Genomic DNA, 24,393 nt, shown 5'->3' on the forward strand with positions numbered 1-24,393 from the left:
TTATAGCGGTTCTTGCACTCACCTATCTTATATGTGAAACAGTTGGTACTTGGCTTGGTATCCCTGACTGCAGTAGGATCAAGTTATTATTTTGGTTTATTTAGTTTTTTACTATTTGTTTCCTATTTTTGCTTATTTGTTTACTCTGATAATGTATAAGCCTGTAGGACTGTTATCTCTGGTGGCGCCCTTCCTGTTAACTTCATAACAGTGTTTTCTGTGCTTTACTACCTTCCCTCCGCTCACCTGGTTTTAATATTGTGGTTTGGTATTAATAAAGGTTATAGCATTTCTATTTATTGTGTGTGACCATTTTTCATCGTTTCCCTCTTGTGTCATGTATCTAGGATAATTGGTCGCCGGACGGGCCGCTTCACTGTGGACTGGCTAGCAGGCACACTGCAGTGAGGGAATTATAAATGCTCAGGCTGCAGCCAGACAATAGCTTATAAACCCCATTCTGTCACTGCCGGCAGTACCCACCTAGCCCAGAACACACTTCGCTGCCACCAGCTCAGATTTCTCAACAGATTAGTGCGAGCCACCCCAAATTAGCAGCGTAATTAACTTCAGGCACTTGAAAATTCGCTATAGAACATGGAGAAGATGAACTGATGAATTATATATTTTACTCCGAAAATGTAGGCAGTGTTTACAAAAGGTATATAAAGATTTTGCAATATGAGCCAAATAAGGTATGCACAAGCAATTACAAAAAAACAGGTATTAAAGAAGATAAACACTCACATGTTGCTTAGATCGTTCCAGGCTAACCATGCTGGTGGGAGGAGCCAGACATCACAATGCATCAGAGGGTCTTGGTGCAACCGCTTGTCAGGTAAAACTGAAGGCTGGGCTGACTGGCAGTAACTTATACTTACAGTAGGCTGTGACATCACTAAAGGGGTTTGAGTTACCATCGCCCTCCCCTTTTCTCAGAGTTACAGATTTGCTAGCAACACTTATGCTTATCCTAACTTGCCTGGAGAACATAGCAGAGTAACAGCACACACATCATTCATCCTATATTGAAATTAGCTTTCTAATGATACCACACTTGGACTAGCTATTCCACACGGTTTAGGAGAAATCCATTTCTCCAGTTCCTTGGGAGTTAGAATTTAGCAAGAGGCGCTGTAGTGAAGCTCTATCGAAGCACGTTTCAAATATGTAACTGTCATATTTCTATCACACACTGATGTCGCATTACGGCTTTTGTAATATCTCCCCCCCCCCCATACAGCGAGCACATGGATTTAAAAAAAGAGACTTGTACACACTCCTTGCTAATTAACATTCCTACCGGAGGGGGGAAGAAAGGAGGGAGAAGAGGGTGTAAGGTCACAGGCAAGCCAGGGAAGGTTCCAGGTAGTGTGTCTAGGACCATGGTCACATGTGCAAAAATCCCTCAGACCATGGTATTTTTACATTATCGTGGCATGCCCTAATCTGTCCCCTCCCCCACCCAGGGAGGTGGGAAGCCAAAGTGTATATGATAACACTAACCAGACAAACGAGGCAAGATGGACAGGGATAAATGAAAACTACAATCATACAAAATACACTCACCAAACAGTGTAACACAGGGGAGAAAAGGTAGGAGAGGAGAGGAGAGGATGAGGATGTGAACACAAACCCGGACACAAACTACACTTCCAACTCCAGAACCAGGCAGGAAGAACTAATACTGGCAATTCCTAAATGGCAGAGGTGAGCATATACACTCACCGGCCACTTTATTAGGTACACCATGCTAGTAACGGGTTGGACCCCCTTTTGCCTTCAGAACTGCCTCAATTCTTCGTGGCATAGATTCAACAAGGTGCTGGAAGCATTCCTCAGAGATTTTGGTCCATATTGACATGATGGCATCACACAGTTGCCGCAGATTTGTCGGCTGCACATCCCAAAGATGCTCCATACAAGGCAGGATGGATCCATGCTTTCATGTTGTTTACGCCAAATTCTGACCCTACCATCCGAATGTCGCAGCAGAAATCGAGACTCATCAGACCAAGCAACGTTTTTCCAATCTTCTACTGTCCAATTTCGATGAGCTTGTACAAATTGTAGCCTCAGTTTCCTGTTCTTAGCTGAAAGGAGTGGTACCCGGTGTGGTCTTCTGCTGCTGTAGCCCATCTGCCTCAAAGTTCGACGCACTGTGCGTTCAGAGATGCTCTTAGGCCTACCTTGGTTGTAACGGGTGGCGATTTGAGTCACTGTTGCCTTTCTATCAGCTCGAACCAGTCTGCCCATTCTCCTCTGACCTCTGGCATCAACAAGGCATTTCCGCCCACAGAACTGCCGCTCACTGGATTTTTTTTCTTTTTCGGACCATTCTCTGTAAACCCTAGAGATGGTTGTGCGTGAAAATCCCAGTAGATCAGCAGTTTCTGAAATACTCAGACCAGCCCTTCTGGCACCAACAACCATGCCACGTTCAAAGGCACTCAAATCACCTTTCTTCCCCATACTGATGCTCGGTTTGAACTGCAGGAGATTGTCTTGACCATGTCTACATGCCTAAATGCACTGAGTTGCCGCCATGTGATTGGCTGATTAGAAATTAAGTGTTAACAAGAAGTTGGACAGGTGTACCTAATAAAGTGGCCGGTGAGTGTATAGCAGAGGGGAGTGTCCAACACTGAACAACTGAGACCATACAGATTGGAGAGCACCAGGAGATCAACTGAACAGATTAATCCTTGCAGTGCCAGCAAGGAAAAAAACTGCACTGTTTAATAAGAAGGTGTAAGTACTTCTAACCAGTGCAGGAGTTGGTGAAATCAGACACAGTGATCCACTAGCCCCTCTCAGTTATGGTATCTCAGGTGCATTCTGTATTCTGCGGATGAGGGGTGCACTCTGTATTCTGGGAGTGAGAGGTAGAACGCTGTATTTAGAGGGTGAGGAGTGCCCTATGTATTCTGGGGGTGAGGGGCACACTCTGTATTCTGGGGGTGAGGGGCACACTCTGTATTCTGGCGGTGAGGCTCTGCTCTGTTGGGGTCTTCTTGGCGCGGGTACATTCCTGCTTTGGAGGCATCAGTCTAATTCGATGTGAGCCGCGGGCTCCGGGTGGCGTTTGGGTACCGGTAGCGTGAGCACTAATTACCAGCTCTGCCTTCTTGGCCAAAACAGAGGGCAATTAACAGAAGGCCTGTATTAACCCAACATGTGCCTAACCAGTCTGTAAATAGTCTGTAGCCAAAGCAGGGTTAGGCAGCTCTTACAGACAGGCGATCGCCAGGACGAATCACGACCATCACTACAACCATCGATCCTGATCAATGAAGAACTGGAGTAGTCACATGACATGATGGACATCGTAGATATGGAAAATATGGCTCCAACTGAGCGACATAGAGTCCGTGGAGAGGGTTATGGATCTGTTCTATGAACAGTGCTAACAACCATGCATCTGCTCACTCTGGAGCGCTGATCGGCTACAATGTATGATAGCATCTGCTCACTGGGGGGCGCTGATCGGCTACAATGTATGACAGCATCTGCTCACTGGGGGGCGCTGATCGGCTACAATGTATGACAGCATCTGCTCACTGGGGGGTGCTGATCGGCTACAATGTATGACAGCATCTGCTCACTCTGGAGCGCTGATCGGCTACAATGTATGATAGCATCTGCTCACTGGGGGGCGCTGATCGGCTACAATGTATGACAGCATCTGCTCACTGGGGGGCGCTGATCGGCTACAATGTATGACAGCATCTGCTCACTGGGGGGTGCTGATCGGCTACAATGTATGACAGCATCTGCTCACTCTGGAGCGCTGATCGGCTACAATGTATGATAGCATCTGCTCACTGGGGGCGCTGATCGGCTACAATGTATGACAGCATCTGCTCACTGGGGGGTGCTGATCGGCTGCAATGTATGATAGCATCTGCTCACTGGGAGGCGCTGATCGGCTGCAATGTATGACAGCATCTGCTCACTGGGGGGCGCTGATCGGCTACAATGTATGACCGTATCTGCTCACTGGGGGCGCTGATCGGCTACACTGTATGACAGCATCTGCTCACTGGGGGGCGCTGATCGGCTACAATGTATGACAGCATCTGCTCACTGGGGGTGCTGATCGGCTACAATGTATGACAGCATCTGCTCACTGGGGGGTGCTGATCGGCTACAATGTATGACAGCATCTGCTCACTGGGGGGCGCTGATCGGCTACAATGTATGACAGCATCTGCTCACTGGGGGGCGCTGATCGGCTACAATGTATGACAGCATCTGCTCACTGGGGGTGCTGATCGGCTACAATGTATGACAGCATCTGCTCACTGGGGGGCGCTGATCGGCTACAATGTATGACAGCATCTGCTCACTGGGGGGTGCTGATCGGCTACAATGTATGACAGCATCTGCTCACTGGGGGGCGCTGATCGGCTACAATGTATGACAGCATCTGCTCACTGGGGGCGCTGATCGGCTACACTGTATGACAGCATCTGCTCACTGGGGGGCGCTGATCGGCTACAATGTATGACAGCATCTGCTCACTGGGGGTGCTGATCGGCTACAATGTATGACCGCATCTGCTCATTGGGGGGCGCTGATCTGCTACAATGTATGATAGCATCTGCTCACTGGGGGGCGCTGATCGGCTACAATGTATGACCGCATCTGCTCACTGGTATCTGTCTCTAGGCTTGTTGGCTCTTGTGGGCTTCGTGCCATATTCTTAGTCTAAGGTATAGAAATGATTATTTAATTCCCTGTCTTCTTGTTGCCGTCCCTTTAACAGAGCAAAAACTCCTGATCTTCTCATCTCTTGGCTTAAATCTTGGCACCAGACTGAGACTGCTCCAGAAGGTGCTGCCCCGGCCCATATAAGGAGCGTAATCCCTGGACCACGCGCTGGAGCGCCGCCAGATGGAGCACAGTAAGTGTCCGGCACCGATACTGGAGATAAGAGGCCGCCAGCTGCTGAGCTCATATATGGGAGACAATTCAGGGCTCTCACTACACTGATACACAGAGACGAAGCTGCTGCTTCACCAAGACACCACTAAGGATATGACCTATACACCTATGTAAGTATATACGTTTGATGCCCCATCACCAGACCAGAGAGTGGAATGAAATGGGCCATCTTGAAAAACCGATCCACAGCCACCCATATAACAGTACAGATCGGCGATGAAGTCCATTCCAATATGTCGTCAGGGTGCCGAAGGTACAGGCAAAAGAAGTGGATGACCGGAGAGAAGCTGTTTCGGGGTCTTGTTCCGGGCACAAGAGGGGCAATCCGCAATGTCTTTATGCAGGGTTGGCCACCAATAATGTCAAGGAATGAGGAGAGCTGTCTACTTCTGTCTGCCTTAGACGAGGGACCCCAGAGAAGAACTTGCTTTCCATCAGGTTCAGCTACGAAAGTCTTGCCTGGAAGAAGACGAGACAAGTCTAATTTAGTGACCGTAATTACTTTGGAGGGTTCTATGATGCGTTTAAGCTCCTACTCCTGGTCGGAGGCCTGGAAGGTCCTGGAGAGAGTGTCCACCTTGACGTTTTCGGAGATGGAAAGTGTTGGAGTGAGAGAAAAACAAAGACCACCGGACTATAGTTAGATTTACCACCAGCACTTTGGGGATTTGCTCCTAGCTATTTAGTAGTTAGATTCATGCGGCTATTTTTGCTTCTGATTATTTGCTTTATGTGGGTTTATTCTATACACTAGGCAACTACAACTACAGCTTTTAGAGAGGTTCTTTATAAAGACACTAGTCTATCTGAAGATGGGTTTAGAACCTTATTAGGCAGTACTCTTTGTTTATGTATCTCCATATTTTATTATATATACTTTTTAGTCGGATGTTTTCAAATAAAGGTTATTTATTTTACTCCATGGCTTATGCTTCCTTGTTCTATTTGGATTGAACTCGTAAGGGGGCGATATCAAGCATTGGTCAGCTCCAGCTTTAGTGGCATTTCCTTATTTAAAAAAATGTTTCTTGTCTCTACTGATTCAACCTGATCTGTCTGAGCCATTTATCGTGGAGGTGGACGCCTCGGAGATGGGAGTGGGGGAGGTGTTGTCTCAAGGGCTCAACACGCTAACCAATTTAAGACCTTGTGCCTTCTTTTCTAAAAAGTTTTCCTCTGCGGAAAGGAATTACGATGTGGGTAACCGGGAGTTACTAGCCATTGAATTGAAGAATGGAGGCATTTTTTGGGAGGGGTCTGTCCATCGAATCACAGCCACGACAGACCACAAGAACCTGTCTTACATTGAATGGGCCAAACGTTTAACCCCGAGGCAGGCGAGGTGGTCACTTTTTTTTCACGTTTTAATTTCTCCATCACTTTTAGGCCTGGATCCAAGAATGTGAAGGCAGATGCCTTATCCCGCAGCTTAGATCCAATGTCTTCTCCTGAACCTCCTTCCTCCATTCTTCAGCACAGGGTTGTGGTGGATGGAGTTTCCTCGGCATTAGAGTGGGAGATTCGGGAGGTCCAGTCTCTTGCCCCTCCATCCACGCCGGATAGTACGTTTTTTTTGGTGCCTGTCCATGTATCGTTAAAGGTGCTCTGTGAATTCCATGACTCGGCTCATAGTGAGCATCCGGGAATCTCGGCCACGCGCAAAGCCATCACTAGGCTGTTTTGGTGGTCTTCATTGGCTTCTGATGTTGGTGTATTGGTGTCTTCCTGTGAGACATGTGCCCGCGCAAAAACCTCCCATAACCGTCCGGCCGGGGAATTGGTGCCAATGCCAATTCCAGATAAACCTTGGACCCATTTGTCCATGGATTTTATAACAGACTTTCGTCCTTCTAATGGTAAAACTGTGGTCTGGGTGGTGGTGGATAGGTTCAGCAAAAAAGCGCATTTTGTACCATTGGCAGGGCTGCCTAATGCAGAAACTTTGTTGAAACTTTTCATCGAGCATGTTGTGCGATTACATGGTGAGCCTGGTCTCTGATAGAGGCGTACAATTTGTGTCTAAGTTCTGGAGGGCTTTTTGTAAAAGGCTGGGTATCAGATTGACCTTTTCTTCAGCCTATCATCCTGAGACCAACGGTCAGACTGAAAGGACCAACCAATCTTTGGAGCAGATCTTACTGTGTCTTGCCACATCTCATCAGCATGAATGGTGCTCTTCATTGCCATTGGCAGAATTCGCATTTAATAATCATATTAATCAGTCCACTGGTACTTCCCTTGCAATTTTCACCCCCATTTTGGTGAATTTTCGGCTGGATTCGGGGTGTCCTGGTGCTGATGTTGCCATTCACTGGTTGTGGGAGGTCTGGGAGGAGGTCCAAAGGAACATTGGGGAGACCCAGAGCAAGTATACATTTTTTGCTGATAAATGACGATCGGTGGGGCCAGAATTCCAGGTGGGGGATAAGGTATGGCTATCCACTAAGAATATAAGGTTGAGGATTCTTTCTGCTAAGTTGGGTCCCAAGTTTACTGGACCTTATGAAATTTTGGAGGTAATCCTGTTGCCTTTCGCCTGCGCTTGCCCCAGTCGCTGTGGATGGATCCCCAATGTATTCCGTAAGGCTCTTTTGAAACTGTGGGTATCCTTCTCAGGGGACTTTCCGTCTCGTCCACCTCCTGTTTTGGTGGATGATCAGCCCGAGTATGAGGTGGAACGGATTCTCGGATGCTCCTTCATTCACTTCAGTATCTGGTCCATTGGAAAGGTTATGGTCCGGAGGACCAGTCTTGGGTACCGGCTCGCTCGGTCCATGCGGATCGGTTGGTCCGGGCCTTTCATGCTCGGTATCCGGGGAAACCTGGGGGTCTGGTGGCCCCCCTTTGAGAGGGGTGTCACAGGGTCCTTCTCCGGTACCACACAATCAACAGAGCCAGCGAAGAGTGAACAATCCCAAGACCTTTATTTAGGCAAAAGTACGAAAAGTCCATATACGATCCACCACACAAAGGATAAAATATTCCAGAACACGAATGCAGTTCAGTTACAGAATAAAAGTCCAACAATCCAGCACAGAGGATAACAGTCCATATTCCCTTCTTTCTCTCTCTGACGTGCTGTCTTCACATCATGGGACAACACAGGATCTGATCTCCCCCCAGCTCCTGTCCTCTCCTTATGTTCAGGAGTAGTCAGACAGGTTGGGGTGGTTTTCAGGCCTCCCACACCTGACAAAGGTGCCTGGTGGATTAAGGCACTACAGGGGGTCATTGTTTCAACAAGCTAGTTCAATATGTCATTAGCATATTAGCAAACAGGTTTATTCACTGACCCTGTGGAGAGATAACAGTACAGGAATGTGGGGACTGATATCAGATGGCAAACAACAGCAATTCATCAATTGGCAAATAACTCGTACTACAAGAGAACACCATGATAATCAGTAAAATATGAATATAGACAAAATGATACCCACATAACATATCACACCATCACAACCGGTTACTGTCATGATCCAGTCCGGGGTTTGGTTCTGATTATTCTCTCCCCGGGATGATCATGCGGGGGGTTAATCTTCCTTGCCTCGTTTTGGGATCTGTCTGGCTATTTCAGTCTGCTGTTACCTGCTAGCAGCGTCAGTTATAGTTCCTGTCTCTGGTTTGAGCAGCTGACCCCGTTATACCTTTATTTATCCTCTGCCCGTTTACCTAGGTCCCGTTCCTGTGTTCCCCTGTGACTTCGCTTGTTGTTGTACTCGTTCTCAGTATTGTGAACCCTTGGTATTTGACTCGGCTTGTTCTCTGACCTGTTTGACTTTCTTGCGTCTCTGGCTTTCCTGCTCACAATCGGCTCTGACTTCTTTGTCTTGTTTCCGACCACGTGTATTGATGTGACCTCTAGTACTTCATTCCATCACTGTTGCTGACCCGGCTTTGTCTGACTACTCTTTCGCCACCTTACATTTACATCTGGCCTACACAATGTATAGTTAGCATATCACTAGTCATCAAGGATAAGAGCACAATATGTTATATGAAATATCAGCTTACAAGTCAATATCACAGGCATACACAAACAAAAGTCTGTTTTCCTGACCAACCAGAAATCAACACTTACATTCAAAAGCCAACATACAGATAACAGTCTATTCTTCTTGGTTCGCTAAAAAGAGGGGTCTGGTTAATTAAGATACAATGCTGTGTGTCCATAAGGGTGGTCAGTGTGTTTAGGGGCACGGTGTATATTTGGCATATAAGGCACGATATATATAGGGGTTTGGTGTGTATAGAGGCACTATATATAGGGGTTCAGTGTGTATAGGGGCATTATAGATAGGGGTCCGGTGTGTATAGGGCACTATATCTAGGGGTTCGGTGTGTGTGTATAGGGGCACTATATATAGGGGTTTGGTGTGTATAGGGTATATAACGATAATTTTCTACGTCCTTTGTGGCTGTGATCGCTCCTGTTGCCGCCATGTTCCTCGGCGAGTGTCCATGGGTGATCGGTGGGCCCGGTGCAGCACACGTTCACCCCACACATATGGCAGCAGTTTTCCTCCAGCGCCTGGGGCAGCACTCTCGTGTGATGGATGAGTTACTGTAATATTTCCCTGCCGGACGCTCATCATCATCCTCCTCTCTCGCAGAATCTCATGTGCTTCTCATTAGAGCAGCTCACAGCAGCACATCCACATCTGCTGACCGGGGCATCGAGGCTACCAGAGGGTGTGAGAGCGCAGACATAGCTCAGCAGTCCCATGTAAATAACCCTGAATCACAGTATCATGTGAAGTTTGTAGTACTGTCTGGATCTCTGAATGCTGTCACTGAATGGAAACATTAATTAATTACATCCATTAGTCACAGACCTAATGCTTCTCAGAGCTGAGGGTTTGTTACACTGTATTGTACAAATCTCTCACGTGCTGACAGTTAGTTACAATGCATCAGTGCAGGTAAGACCTACCCATGTGGGGTCAAGGCTGTCCACTGTACGGCGCCCCCCGCTGGCAGCCGGACCCCTACCACTAACGCCGCCGCTCTGCGCCAATGTCTGAGTCGTTTGCTTTAGAAGCTTCGATGCCTTTTCTGTAAGGGAGTGGTGTGACCAGCGTAATGTGGGCACAGGGAGTCTCTGGGGGGCCGCGCTGGGCACAAGGTTTTGTCTTTCCTTGTCCTGTGGGGCCTCAAGTATAAAAAAAGATAAGGGGGAAGAGGATGAGAGGGAAGATGAGGGAGGATTCCTGACATTCCGCAGGAGCCATCATCGCCAGCAGCTGCAGCCAATGTTACCCCCATCCTCCTCCGCCATGACAGTGACAGGCCGCATTCCAGGGCATCATTCCCCGCAGCCCTGTCACCCCCAGATATGACACCTATAGGTATAAACACTGCTGAAAAAAATAAAGGGAACACTAAAATCCCACATCCTAGATATCACTGGATTAAATATTCCAGTTGTAAATCTTTATTCACTACATAGTGGAATGTGTGTTGAGAACAATAAAACCTAAAAATGATCAATGTAAATCACAACTAATATCCCACGGAGGTCTGGAGTTGGAATGATGCTCAAAATCAAAGTGGAAAATGAAGTTACAGGCTGATCAAACTTCAGTGTAAATGCCTCTAGACAAGGAAATGATGCTCAGTAGTGTGTGTGGCCTCCACGTGCCTGTATTACCTCCCTACAACGCCTGGGCATGCTCCTGATGAGGCAGCGGATGGTCTCCCAGACCTGGACTAAAGCATCCGCCAACTCCAGGACAGTCTGTGGTGCAATGTGACGTTGGTGGATGGTGCGAGACATGATGTCCCAGATGTGTTCAATCGGATTCTGGTCTGGGGAACAGGCGGGCCAGTCCATAGCTTCAATGCCTCACGTCTGTCACATGTGCTCAGTGTGAACCTGCTTTCATCTGTGAAGAGCACAGGGTGCCAGTGGTGAATTTGCCAATCCTGGTGTTCTGTTGAAAATGCCAAGCGTCCTGCACGGTGTTGGACTGTGAGCACAACCCCCATCTGTGGACGTCGGGCACTCAGACGATCCTCATGGAGTCGGTTTCTAACCGTTTTTGCAGACACATGCACATTTGTGGCCTGCTGGAGGTCATTTTGCAGGGCTCTGGCAGTGCTCTTCCTGTTCCTCCTTGCACAAAGGCTGAGGTAGCTGTTGTTGCCCTTCTATGGCCCCCTCCATGTCTCCTGGTGTACTGGCCTGTCTCCTGGTAGCTCCTCCAGCCTATGGACACTACGCTGACACACAGCAAACCTTGCCACAGCTCGCATTGATGTACCATCCTGGATGAGCTGCACTACCAGAGCCACTTGTGTGGGTTGTAGAGTCCGTCTCATGCTACCACGAGTGTGAAAGCGCAACCAGCATTCAAAAGTGACCAAAACATCAGCCAGAAAGCATTGGTACTGAGATGTGGTCTGTGGTCCCCACCTGCAGAACCACTCCTTTATTGAGTGTGTCTTGATAATTGCCAATAATTTCCATCTGTCGTCTATTCCATTTGCACAACAGCATGTGAAATTGATTGTCAGTGTTGCTTCCTAAGTGGACAGTTTGATTTCACAGAAGTTTCATTTACTGGGAGTTACATTCTGTTAGTTAAGTGTTCCCTTTATTTTTTTGAGCAGTGTAGTATATACAAAGCACAGTATATACAATCCTCAGCATTGAGATTAAACCTGTGATGCAGTCATTCCTCCAGTGTCCAGGAGCCGTTATTTCACATGTCACCCCCAGGCCGCATGTTCCTTGCACTACTGTGAGCCTCCTGTGCGACCTAAACTTGCCCCCATGGCTGCAGCTTCTCTGGACTTGTCTCCATCCAGCACATCGGGGATGTCATTGGTTGGTGATTACACAGGAGCTGCCGGCAGTGTCTCTGGACTTGTCTCCATCGAGCACATTGGAGACGTGATTGGTTGGTGATTACACAGGAGCTGCCGACAGCGTCTCTGGACTTGTCTCCATCGAGCACATCGGAGACGTGATTGGTTGGTGATTACACAGGAGCTGCCGGCAGCGTCTCTGGACTTGTCTCCATCACACACATCGGGGACGTCATTGGTCAGTGATTACACAGGAGCTGCCGGCAGCGGATCCTGATGATTTGTGCATTCAGGGGCAGAACCTTCCTCAGACGACCATTAATGACCTCAGTGACAGCAGCCGAGGCCAGAGGTGCCCGGATTTCTGCACGAGGCTCAGACTCCGGATTGGAGACATCCAGAGCTGAGGATGCAGTTTCCACCATTTGCAGATCAATGACGTCTCATTTGCCTAAAAATTTTTGGGATTTATGGGATCAATGACGTCTCCGTCCAGTAACCTCCATCTTCTTCGTGTAGGAGTGTGGCTGCCGCAGTCCTCTCACCACCAGATATTCTCATCACCATGAACTTTACTTGTACGTTCCAAATAAATGACTTCATATTAGGGTAAAACCAGAACATCACCCGCCATGGTACTGATCTGCAGCAAGGGTGACAGAGATCAGGAGCAGAACTCAGACTGCAGTCTCCGAGTCCACACCGGGCAGCAGAAAGCTTCCAGACACAGAGTAGTGAACTGAATTCTAGTCCTCTTCCTCTCTAAAGAGACAATTTGCATATTTAATTTCCCAGAGGAGCATTGCAAGGCTTAAGGCTACTTTCACACTAGCGTCGTGCACTGCTCGTGGCAATGCGTCGTTGTGGATAAAAAACGCATCCTGCAAAGTTGTCTGCAGGATGCGTTTTTTCTCCATAGACTTTTATTAGCGACGCATTGCGACGCAGTGCCACACGTCGCAACCGTCGTGCGACGGTTGCGTCGTGTTTTGGCGCATCGCCACAAAAAAGTTACATGTAACTTTTTTTGTGCGTCGTGTCCGCCATTTTCGACCGCACATGCGCGGCTGAAACTCCACCCCCTCCTCCCCGGACCTTACAATGAAGCAGCGGAAGAAGTCTTAAGACTGCTTCCGCTGCCCACGTTGGGCATTTTCTTCACTGTATGCATCGGTACGTCGGCCGACGCACTGCGACGGCCCCATACCGATGCTAGTGTGAAAGTAACCTTAGGCTACTTTCACACTAGCGTCGTGCACTGCACGTCGCTATGCGACGTTGCAGCGCACCAACGCACAGTGTGGAAGCGCCGCACAATGGGGGCAGCGGATGCTGTTTTACATCGCATCCGCTGCCACATTGTGATGTGCGGGGAGGCGGGGGCGGAGTTCCGGCCGCGCATGCGCGGTCGGAAAAGACGCTATTGACGCACAAAAAAATGTTACATGCAACTTTTTTTGTGCCGACGGTCCGACGCAACACGACGCAACCGTCGCACGACGGTTGCGACGTGTGGCAATGCGTCGCACTGCGTCGCTAATTCAAGTCTATGGAGAAAAAACGCATCCTGCAAGCACTTTTGCAGGATGCGTTTTTTCTACAGAACGACGCATAGCGACGTGCAGTGCACGACGCTAGTGTGAAAGAGGCCTTAGCCTCCTCACCTCCGCATGTCACATGTCACTCTACACAAGGGGAAATGTTACCCCCTGGTTCCCAGACACAGAGTAAGGCTATGTGCACACGTTGTGGATTCGGCTTATGAATTTCTGGTGCGGATTCTGCCTCTCCTGGCAGAAAACGCACCTGCGGTTTTTTGTGCGGTTCCGCAGATTTTTTTTGTGCGTTTTTGCTGCGGTTTTCTTGCGGATTTGCTGCGGTTTTTACCCCTGCGGTTTTCTATAATGGAGTGGGTACAAAAACGCTGCAGATTCACAAAAAAGAAGTGACATGCTACTTCTTTTAAACCGCAGCATTTCCGCAGCAGATTTTCCGCAAAGTGTGCACAGCATTTTTTTTTCTCATTGATTTACATTGTACTGTAAATCAATTGCGGATCTGCAGCATTTCTGCACCTCAAAAAACGCTGCGGATCCGCAGCAAATCCGCAACGTGTGCACATAGCCTAAAAGTTTCACTGTGTCCTGGCGCCATCTAGTGGCAGCTTCTGGAATCACAACTGAATGAATATTAGACACAGTGATTACAATTTATGATGATTCACGTTCAGCCACACGTTGTCATTTATCATGTGTCCTGTACAGAAAATTACTTATATACAGCTGATATCTCATATGTCACCCATCACATACACACTTAGCATTGCCTATATGCAGCCATCATATATACACTGTATCTGTGGGAAGACAGTAATCCCGCTCCACCTGTACAGCTAGAATACCTGGAAGCATATAGAACAATGTGCACAACAAACTTATACGTTAAAAAATTACAATTTTATTTAAATTTATTAAAAATAGAAAATAAAATAATATATATGGACAGGGTGTCATACAGCAAAGTGACCAATAGATGGCACCGCAGCACAGCTAGGTCAATACAATGTATAACAAGGGATTATTCCACATATAGGACTGAACAATGGGCGAGGATGGGAACAAGCACATAGCTCAGAATACCTAATAACACATATGTAAGAGGGACAGCTATAAAGAAAGCAATGTCTAGAGTATGAACCCGTCACACAAGAGCGGTAACAAGTGCTGAACAGTATCCAGGAACACTCAGGAATCACCGCTCACTTACTTGTCACAAAGTTTAAAAGTTCTGTGAAGATACAGATAGAAAAAGTGAACAAAACAATAACGTTAATAAGGCCAAAGTGCAATTAGTGCATGCGTACCTCAATGGAGGAGCGATGAGAAACGCGGATACATTTAGATGGGGAAAGAAACAACGAGCAAATAAAATAAAGGAGGAAACGTGTAAAGGAAAGATACAGATCGGATAAAGAATTGTGTAAAATGTGTAAGAAATGGTCAAATAGAACTGAGAAGGAGTGAGATGGAAAAGGGAAAATAAGGTGATGGAAATGTGTACGAGGCTGAAACAAGGGGCAAAAAGACCCCCGAAAGCTGGAGGGTAACGGAGAACGCGAAGGACTCGTTAGTTCCGGAAACCCCAGATCTGTCATGCCCTGTGCAGTCCGGGTCTGTGCAGATTGGAGGAGAAAATCAACAGGCACAAGAGCGATGTGACCAATATGGAGGATAGCCAGGCATTAAAGGGGTGGAACGGCCCAAACCGACCAGTCAGAAACTGGTGAGTCCCCGCAGCGCACAGTGCATCTACTGGGGAGATTCATAAGTCTGTTGTCACAGAGAGACACAGAGAGATAGAGAGAGACACAGAGGGGCAGAGAGAGACACAGAGGGGCAGAGAGAGACACAGAGGGGCTGAGAGAGACACAGAGAGAAACACAGAGCGGCAGAGAGAGACAGGGGCGGAGAGACACAGAGAGAGATAGCCACAGAGGGGCAGAGAGAGACACAGAGAGAGACACAGAGGGGCAGAGAGAGACAGAGGGGCAGAGAGACACAGAGAGCGACACGGGGCAGAGAGACACAAAGGGGCAGAGAGAGACACAGAGGGGCAGAGAGAGACACAGAGAGAAACACAGAGCGGCAGAGAGAGACAGGGGTGGAGAGACAGAGAGAGAGACACACACAGAGCGGCAGAGAGAGACACAGAGAGAGACACAGAGGGGCAGAGAGAGATAGAGAGAGACACAGAGGGGCAGAGAGAGACACAGAGGGGCTGAGAGAGACACAGAGGGGCTGAGAGAGACACAGAGAGAAACACAGAGCGGCAGAGAGAGACGGGCGGAGAGACACAGAGAGAGAGAGAGAGACAGAGCGGCAGAGAGAGACACAGAGAGACACAGAGGGGCAGAGAGAGACACAGAGGGGCTGAGAGAGACACAGAGAGAAACACAGAGAGAAACACAGAGCAGCAGAGAGAGACAGGGGCGGAGAGACACAGAGAGAGAGATAGACACAGAGGGGCAGAGAGACACAGAGAGAGACACAGAGGGGCAGAGAGAGACAGAGGGGCAGAGAGACACAGAGAGCGACACGGGGCAGAGAGAGACAAAGTGGCAGAGAGAGACAGAGGGGCAGAGAGACACACAGAGCGAGAGATAGAGAGGGGCAGAGAGACACAGAGGGGCAGAGAGACACAGAGAGGGGCAGAGAGACAGAGGGGCAGAGAGAGAGACAGAGGGGCAGAGAGAGAGACGGGCAGAGAGAGACACAGAGGGGCAGAGAGAGACGGGCAGAGACACAGAGAGGGACAGAGAGACACAGAGGGGCAGTGAGACACAGCGACACAGGGGGCAGAGAGACACAGAGGGGCAGAGAGACACAGAGGGGCAGAGAGACACAGAGAGGGACAGAGAGGGGCAGAGAGAGAGAGGGGCAGAGAGAGAGACAGAGGGGCAGAGAGAGACAGAGAGGGGCAGAGAGAGACACAGAGGGGCAGAGAGAGACACAGCGACACAGGGGGCAGAGAGACACAGAGGGGCAGAGAGAGACACAGAGGGGCAGAGAGAGACAGAGAGGGGCAGAGAGAGACACAGAGTGGCAGTGAGACACAGCAACACAGGGGGCAGAGAGAGACACAGAGGGGCAGAGAGAGACACAGAGAGGGGCAGAGAGACAGAGAGGGGCAGAGAGAGACAGAGGGGCAGAGAGAGACACAGACACTGGGCAGAAAGAGACAGAGGGGCAGAGAGACACACAGAGGGACACGGGGCAGAGAGAGACACAGAGGGGCAGAGACACAGAGGGGCAGAGAGAGACACGGGGGCAGAGAGAGATGGGGCAGAGACACAGAGGGGCAGAGAGAGACACGGGGTAGAGAGACACAGAGGCAGAGACACGGGGCAGAGAGACACAGGGGCAGAGAGAGACACGGGGCAGAGAGACACAGAGGCAGACAGAGACACGGGGCAGAGAGACACAGAGGGGCAGAGAGACACAGAGGGGCAGAGAGACACAGAGGGGCAAAGAGCGACACGGGGCAGAGAGACACAGGGGCAGAGAGACACAGAGGGGCAGAAAGACACAAAGAGACACAGGGGCAGAGAGAGACACGGGGCAGAGAGAGACACAGAGGGGCAGAGAGACACAGAGATACACAGGGAGAGGGAAACAGAGAGAGACACACAGAGAAAGACAGAGAGATACACAGAGAGACACAGAGGAAGAGAGAGGCACGGGGCAGAGAGACACATAGGGGCAGAGAGACAAAGGGGGCAGAGAGACACAGGCAGAGAGACACAGAGGGGCAGAAAGACACACGGGGGCAGAGAGACACAGAGGGGCAGAGAGAGACACGGGCAGAGAGACACAGAGGGGCAGAAAGACACATGGGGGCAGAGAGACACAGGGGCAGAGAGACACGGGCAGAGAGACACAGGGGCAGAGAGAGACACGGGCAGAGAGACAAGGGGTATAGAGACACAGAGGGGCAGAGAGAGACGGGGCAGAGAGACACAGAGGGGCAGAGAGAGACACGGGCAGAGAGAGACACAGAGGGGTAGAGAGACACGGGCAGAGAGACACAGAGGGGTATAGAGACACATGGGGCATAGAGACACACGGGGGCAGAGAGAGACACGGGGGCAGAGAGAGACACAGGGCATAGAGACACAGAAGGGCAGAGAGACACAGGGGCAGAGAGACACAGAGGGGCAGAGAGACACGGGCAGAGAGAGACACGGGGGCAGAGAGAGACACGGGGGCAGAGGGGCAGAGAGACACAGAAGGGCAGAGAGAGACAAAGAGAGACACAGAGGGGCAGAGAGACACGGGGCAGAGAGAGACACACAGAGACACAGAGGGGCAGATAGAGACACACAGAGAGAGACACAGAGGGGCAGAGAGACAGACACTGAGATACACAGGGAGAGGGAAACAGAGAGAGACACACAGAGAGAAAGACAGAGATACACAGAGGGACACAGAGAGACACAAAGAGACCGAGAGAGGGAAACAGAGTCACACAGAGACACACAGAACGGCAGAGAGGGACACAAAGAGAGACAGAGGGAAACAAAGAGTTACACAGAGAGGCAGAGAGAGAGACACAAAGAGGGAAGCGAGAGATAAATGAGACGATACGTGAAGGATAACATTGTGGCACAAAAGTGCGCCATCGTCTGAAGGGAGAAGCAGAGAGAACGCAGGCACTGGATCATCGTCCGTACAACCCCAATACATGAGACCATGGAGGAGCGAGAGACCCCCAATAACCAGAGAAGGGTGATGGACCCCAATAACCAGAGACGGGTGAGAGACCCCGCTAACCAGAGATGGGTGAGGGGACCCAATAACCAGAAACAGGTGAGACACCCCGATAACCAGAGACGGGTGATGGACCCCAATAACCAGAGATGGGTGATGGCGGCCTCAGCTGTGTCCAGAGGTGATTGTCCGCAGTGTGACACAGGAGACGGGGGGCCGCATCCCCCATAGAGCCTCCTCCCCATCACTGCCCTATGATGGATCGTTCTGTGCGCTGACATCGCCGCGGTCACATTAACCTTCGCCGACTTTGAGTCGTGTTGTATAAAGCAGATCTCCATCTGTCAGGACCACGGGACACAGCGAGGAGCGCAGCCGAGATTAAGCCCGCGCCATTGTAATCACAAAGTCGGCACATCTGGAGGAAGATGTCTGCAAAAGAAATTACACCCCGACCTCATCAGAGCCTCTACTCCAGTCACCTCCAGAGCTGCAGTCACTATTCTGCGGTCACATCATGTTATCCTTCAGTCAACTCCAGAGCTGCATTCACTGTTCTCCTGTCACATCGTGTCTTATCCTCCATTCACCTCCAGAGCTGCAGTCACTATTCTGCGGTCACATCATGTTATCCTTCAGTCAACTCCAGAGCTGCATTCACTGTTCTGCTGTTACATCATGTCTTATCCTCCAGTCACCTCCAGAGCTGCAGTCACTATTCTTGTCATGACTCTGTTGTCGCGTGTCCCAGGACCAGGGGCTTCTTCCCTGTCCCTAACGCTAGGGGCACCCTAGCTCGCCCTGTTCCCGGGATACTTCTGATGGTAAAGATGCCGGTGTCATGTACTTTGCCTTAGCTCCTGAATCCGCGCTCAGTCTGTACCTTTCCCCCAACCAGGGAAGACGGGAGAAGAAGCACACCAACTAACGGAAAACACCAAACACACCATAACCGAGGAATGCATCGGGGAGTGGAGGATGGGAAACCCCAAAGTATGAGAAGAAAGGGAATTATCACACACTCAATACCTAGTCACAGGTAAATCCATCCAATAACTTACTGTAGTATATACATCACATAGAAGACACCAAGACTGCTGTATATACATCACATAGGAGATACTAAAACTACTATATATATCACATAGGAGATACTAAAACCTCTCCAATAACCACCAACTACTATCCTCCCAGCCATGCAGCATAAGCTACTCTGACAATGAGTGCTGGCCAGGACCCAGATTATATAGATGGGAGTGGCTAACAGTGCACAGCTGAGCCTTAATGAAGGAAAGCTTCCAGGAACAGATTAACCCCTGCACTGCTAAAAGAAACACAAAATGTTTAATAAGAATGTGAAGTGCTTATAATCAGTGCAGGAGTAGGAGGTATCAGATGGCTCCTCTGTCATGGTAAACCTGTGACAATTCTGCTGTTACATCATGTATTATCCTCCAGAGCCTGTCACTATTATACTGTTACATCAGGTATCATTCTCCAGTCACCTCCAGAGCTACAATCATGTGAAATGATGAGCAGTCTCAGTGTCTATGTGATGTATATACAGCAGCCGCAGTGTCTCTTATGTGATGCACATAAAGCAGTCTCAGTGTCTTATATGTGATGTATATCCAGCAGTCCCAATGTCTACTATGTGGTATATATACTGCAGTCTTGGTGTCTCCTATGTGATGTATATACAGCAGTCAGTGAGTCTCATATGTTATGTGTATAGCAGTCTTGGTGTCTCCTATATAATGTACATACAGCAATCTCGGTATCTCCTATATGATGTACGTATATACAGCAGTATTGGTGTCTCCTTTGTGATGTATATACAGCAGTTACTGCAACTCCCATGTGATGTATATAAAGCAGTCTTGGTGACTCCTATGTGAAGTATATACAGCAGTCATTTCTCTTATATGATGCATATACAGTGATTTCAGTGTCTTCTATGTGATGTATATACAGCAGCCGCAGTGTCTCTTATGTGATGTATATAAAGCAGTCTTAATGTCTCCTAGGTGAGGTATATACAGCAGTCTCAGTGTCTCCTATGCGATGTATATACAGCAGTCCCAATGTCTATTATGTGATGTATAAACAATAGTGATGAGCGAGTATCCTCGTTGCTCGGGTTTTCCCAAACATGCTCGGGTGACCTCCGAGTATTTGTTAGTGTTCGGAGATTTAGTTTTCATTACAGCAGCTGAATGATTTACAGCTATTAGCCAGGCTGAGTACATGTGGTGGTTGCCTCGTTGCTAGGTAATCCCCACATGTAATCAAGCTGTCTAGTAGCTGTAAATTATGCAGCTGAGGCAATGAAAACTTAATCTCTGAGCAGTCATAAATACTCGGAGACCACCCGAGCGTGCTCAGGAAAACCCAAGCAACGAGTACACTCGCTCATCACTAAACTAGTCTCAGTGTGTCCTATGTGATGTATATATAGCAGTTTTAGTGTCTCCTATGTGATATGTACAGCAGTCTCTTCTATGTGACGTATATACAGCAGTCTGAGTGTGTCCTGTTATATAGGCAGCAGTCTCGGTGTCTCCTATGTGATGTATACACAGGAGTCTTAGTGTCTGCTATAGGATGTATATACAACAGTCTTATGGTCTCTGATGTGATGTACATACAGCTCTCTTGGTGTCTTTTATGTAATATATACGGCAATCTTAGTGTCTCCAATGTGATAAATATAGCAGTTTTAGTATCTCCTATGTGATGTATATACAGCAGTCTTGGTGTCTTCTATGTGATGTATATACTACAGTCAGAGAGTCTCCTATGTTATGTGTACAGCAGTCTCAGTGTCTCGTATATAATGTATATATAGCAGTCTCGCTATCCTTGGTCCCTCTCTCCCACTCCCCAGGGCCGAGCAGTGAAGCTTCTATCCCGGTCGGTGAATAATCCAATCCCCGAGATGAATTTGACGCAGGAGGCGAAGACTTATGTATAACAGATGATTACAACATAAGGAAAATAGATTGTGGTGTGAATCTGCGGCTGCAACATGAAGGCGTCTTATTGATGGCAGAGCCAGGAATATATCATCTCCACCATGTGCCTCCTGTAATAGATGACATATCCGCGCCCCCATGTGAAGCAGGATGAGATCAGACGATATTGACAGTCTAAAGGTACCTTCACACGAAGCGACGCTGCAGCGATAGCGACAACGATGCCGATCGCTGCAGCGTCGCTGTTTGATCGCTGGAGAGCTGTCACACAGACCGCTCTCCAGCGACCAACGATGCCGAGGTCTCCGGGTAACCAGGGTAAACATCGGGTTGCTAAGCGCAGGGCCGCGCTTAGTAACCCGATGTTTACCCTGGTTACCAGCGTAAAAGTAAAAAAAACAAACAGTACATACTCACATTCACGTCCCTCGCCGTCCGCTTCCTGACACTGACTGAGCTCCGGCCCTAACAGCACAGCGGTGACGTCACCGCTGTGCTTTCACTTTCACTTTAGGGCCGGTGCTCAGTAAGTGTCAGGAAGCAGACAGCGAGGGACGTGAATGTGAGTATGTACTGTTTGTTTTTTTTACTTTCACGCTGGTAACCAGGGTAAACATCGGGTTACTAAGCGCGGCCCTGCGCTTGGTAACCCGATGTTTACCCTGGTTACCAGTGTAAAACATCGCTGGTATCGTTGCTTTTGCTTTCAAACACAACGATACACGGCAATCGGACGACCAAATAAAGTTCTGGACTTTATTCAGCGACCAGCGACATCACAGCAGGATCCTGATCGCTGCTGCGTGTCAAACTAAACGATATCGCTAGCCAGGACGCTGCAACGTCACGGATCGCTAGCGATATCGTTACAAAGTCGTTTCGTGTGAAGGTACCTTTATGTGTATGGGGCCCTGCAGGGCAGACAAGTATCCGACATGTCTGAATAGATACCAGCCGCCACCACAGATGTCCGGCAGAGACTTTCTCATAGAGAGCACAGCAGCGCTTGGCAGAGATGGCTTCACCATCGCTCGGCGGACCGCCATCGTCAGTGTATAGAGGGCTTCACTTTGCTCTCTCCTTGAGGATGACTCCGCTCTCAGCTTCTCTGCGACTTTCCAGGAACAGCAGATGGTGGAAGGGAATTTGGCAGAGTAATCACTGCAGTGACATGATGCTCTGCTATTAGTTGGGCTGCCATAAATCTCAGCTGTCGGCACCAGCCTGCCACCAGGAACCGTCCATCAGCAGTCATTACTAATGCTGATAATTATGTAACCAGACAGAAGATAGAAGACAGTGGCATGTCTGGAAGATGCAGAAGATATAGGCAACCGCTTCAGCAGCCTTTTCCAGCAACCTCTCCAGCAGTCACTCCAGCAACTTCTCCAGCGGCTGCACCAGCAACCGCTCAAACAGCCACTCCAGCAACCTTTACACCAATCACTCCAGCAACTACTCCAGCATTCCCTCCAGTAGTTGCTCCAGCAGACACTAAAGAAACCGCTCCAGTAGTCACTCCAGAAACCACTCCAGCAGTGGCTCCAGCAACTGCTCCAGCAAACCTCTCCAGCAACCCCTCAGGCAACAGCTCCAGCAGCTGGTCCAGCAACCGCTCTAACAACAGCTCCAGCAATCACTTCAGCAGCTCCTCCAATAACCTCTCCAGCAACTGCTGCAGCAGTCACTCTAGCAATCTCTCCAGCAACCGCTCCAGCAGCCTCTCAAGCAACTGCTCCAGCAGCCACTTAATCAACCTCTTCAGCAGTCGCTCCAGCAGCCTCTCCAGCAACCCCAACAACTGCTTCAGCAACTTCTCCAGCAACCATGCCAGTAGCTGTTCCAGCAACTTCTCCAGCAGCCACTTCAACAAACTTTACAGCAACTGCTCCAGCAACCTCTCTAGCAACCGCTCCAGTATTCTCTCCAGCAACCACTCCAACAGACACACCAGCAACACCTCCAGCAATTATTCCAGCAACCGCTCCATCAACTGTTCCAGCAGCCACTACAGCAACCACTCCAGAATCCTTTCCAGCAGGTCCTTCAGAAACCGCTCTAGCAGCCACTTCAGCAGCCACTCCAGCAACCGCTCCTGCAACCCCTCAGTAAACAGCTCCAGCAGCCAGTCCAGAAGCCAGTCCAGCAACTGATCCAGTAGCTGCTCAAGCAACCACTCCAGAAACAGCTTCACCAGTTGCTACAGAAGCAGCTCCAGCAACCGCTCCATCATCCACAACAGCAACTGCTCATTACTGCTCCAGCAACTGCTCCATCAACCGCTCCAGCAGACACTCCAGCAAACTCTCCAGCAACTGCGCTGTCAGCTGTTCTAGCAACAGCTCTAGCAGCCACTCCAGCGACCCCACCAGCATCCCCTCCAGCAACCACTCCAGTAACCACTCAAGCATCTGCTTCAGCAGCAGCTCTAGCAACCTCTTTAGCAAGGGCTTCATCAACCTTTCCAGCAGCCACTCCAGCAACAGCTCCAGCAGCCAATCCAGCAACCCATCTAGCTACCGCTCCAGTAACCTCAAACATCTGGACCAGCAATCGCTCCAGCAGCCACTTCAGCAACCTCTTGAGCAACCGCTCCATCAACCTTTCCAGCAGCAGCTCCAGCAACCTCTCCAGCAACCACTCCAGTAACCACTCCACTAACAGCACCAGCAATCGCTCCACCAGTCCCTCCAGTAGCTGCTCCAGCAACCACTCAAGCAGCCGCTCCAGAAAAAAAACTCCAGCAACCGCTCCAGCAGGGGCTCCACTAGCCACTCCAGCAACTGTTCCCGCCAGAGTTCTACTACCAGTGGAAAGAAATGTCACAAATTTTCTGGAAAAGTCGAAGCAAAGGAGCTTCAGGTTTACAAGGGGAGGCAGGAAAAGGTGGGACTGGGCAGGACAAGCCGAGATTGGGCAGGAAAAGGCAAGACCGGGTGGGACAAGTTGAGATCGGGTAGGTCAAGGTGAGACCAGGCGGGATGAAGCAGAACTGGACAGGAAAAGGTGGGATAGGGCAGGAATGGGCCGGGACCGACAGGGCAGGACAAGACAAGGAAGGATGAGGATCACCTAGCAAACTCATCAATATTTATGTCACTTATGTGGTGTAAGTTATGCCAGATACGTACTCCAGTATCTGAGAACAGAAAGACTTCTGGGCCGTGCGCTTCACAGTGTATTGGGTTCATATCACTCCAACGATGCCAACAATAATAAAGACGACCATAAGGTCACAAAATAAAGAATAGTTTTACCCTAGCACTGCCCTGTTCCAACGTTTATAATACTGCCCCCTATGTGCAAAAATATAACTATAATACTGCCCCATGTACAAAAATATAACTACTATAATACTGCCTCCTATGTACAAGAATATAACTACTATAATACTGCCC

This window comes from Ranitomeya variabilis, chromosome 2, assembly GCF_051348905.1.
Source record: "Ranitomeya variabilis isolate aRanVar5 chromosome 2, aRanVar5.hap1, whole genome shotgun sequence".
In the NCBI taxonomy this organism is placed as follows: Eukaryota; Metazoa; Chordata; class Amphibia; order Anura; family Dendrobatidae; genus Ranitomeya; species Ranitomeya variabilis.